This window comes from Myotis davidii, unplaced genomic scaffold (assembly GCF_000327345.1).
Source record: "Myotis davidii unplaced genomic scaffold, ASM32734v1 scaffold1786, whole genome shotgun sequence".
In the NCBI taxonomy this organism is placed as follows: domain Eukaryota; kingdom Metazoa; phylum Chordata; class Mammalia; order Chiroptera; family Vespertilionidae; genus Myotis; species Myotis davidii.
This window is the reverse complement of record NW_006297147.1, coordinates 327,809-328,634: the sequence shown is the minus strand read 5'-3', so window position 1 is coordinate 328,634 and position 826 is coordinate 327,809. Positions and strand designations below refer to the sequence as shown.

The 826-nt window shown below is 44.3% G+C and overlaps 1 protein-coding gene across 1 annotated transcript in view; it reads left to right on the top strand.

The window, feature by feature from the left end:
- LOC102766858 (zinc finger protein 551-like) overlaps positions 1 to 826 on the top strand; it is a 54,885-nt gene that overhangs the window by 49,520 nt on the left and 4,539 nt on the right. The gene's annotated exons all lie outside the window — the stretch shown is intronic.

Below are 826 nucleotides of genomic sequence, written 5' to 3'. Positions count from 1 at the left end.
GCGCCTGCACACTCCCTACTGGGTATATGCCTGCAGCCAAGGTACATGCCCTTGACCGGAATCGAACCAGGAACCCTTCAGTCCGCAGGCCGACGCTCTATCCACTGAGCCAAACCGGTTTCGGCTATTAATTTTTTATTACATACAGCTACTGACTTGTCTCTTTGCATGTGCGTGGTTGTGTTTTGTAGGTATTTTGTTCTGTTTTGAATATATTCGGATTCCACCTTGATTAGTGAGGAAAAGCATTCTTTATATTCCTGTTAGTCGGCTGTACATATTTTGTGGAAAATTGCCTCTATATCCTTAGCCTGTTTTTTAACCATATTTTTTGGCTAATGTTTCTTTTGAATACCTTTTATATTTTAGATATTAATTTTTTTTAAAATATATTTTATTGATTTTTTACAGAGAGGAAGGAAGAGGGACAGAGAGTCAGAAACATCGATGAGAGAGATACATCGATCAGCCGCCTCCTTCACACACCCCCACTGGGGATGTGCCCTCAACCAAAGCACATGTCCCCGACCGGAATCGAACCTTGGACCCCTCAGTCCACAGGCCGACGCTCTATCCCCTGAGCCAAACCGGCCAGGGCCTGAAGCTTTTTTTGATGTCTGCCTTGAATTGGCATCTGAAGCCCTCCTGTGAGCTGTTCTAACACATCAGTCCCTGTTCATTCAACAAATACATACATTGTGTACCCAACGTGCTATGCCCTGTTGTAAACATCACACTGTAGTACAGCTTCTAGTGTGTGTTCCCAGGCAGATTGTGAGCTCCATGAAGATGAGATCTCTATATTCTTGGCCTCCACCCCAAGTCT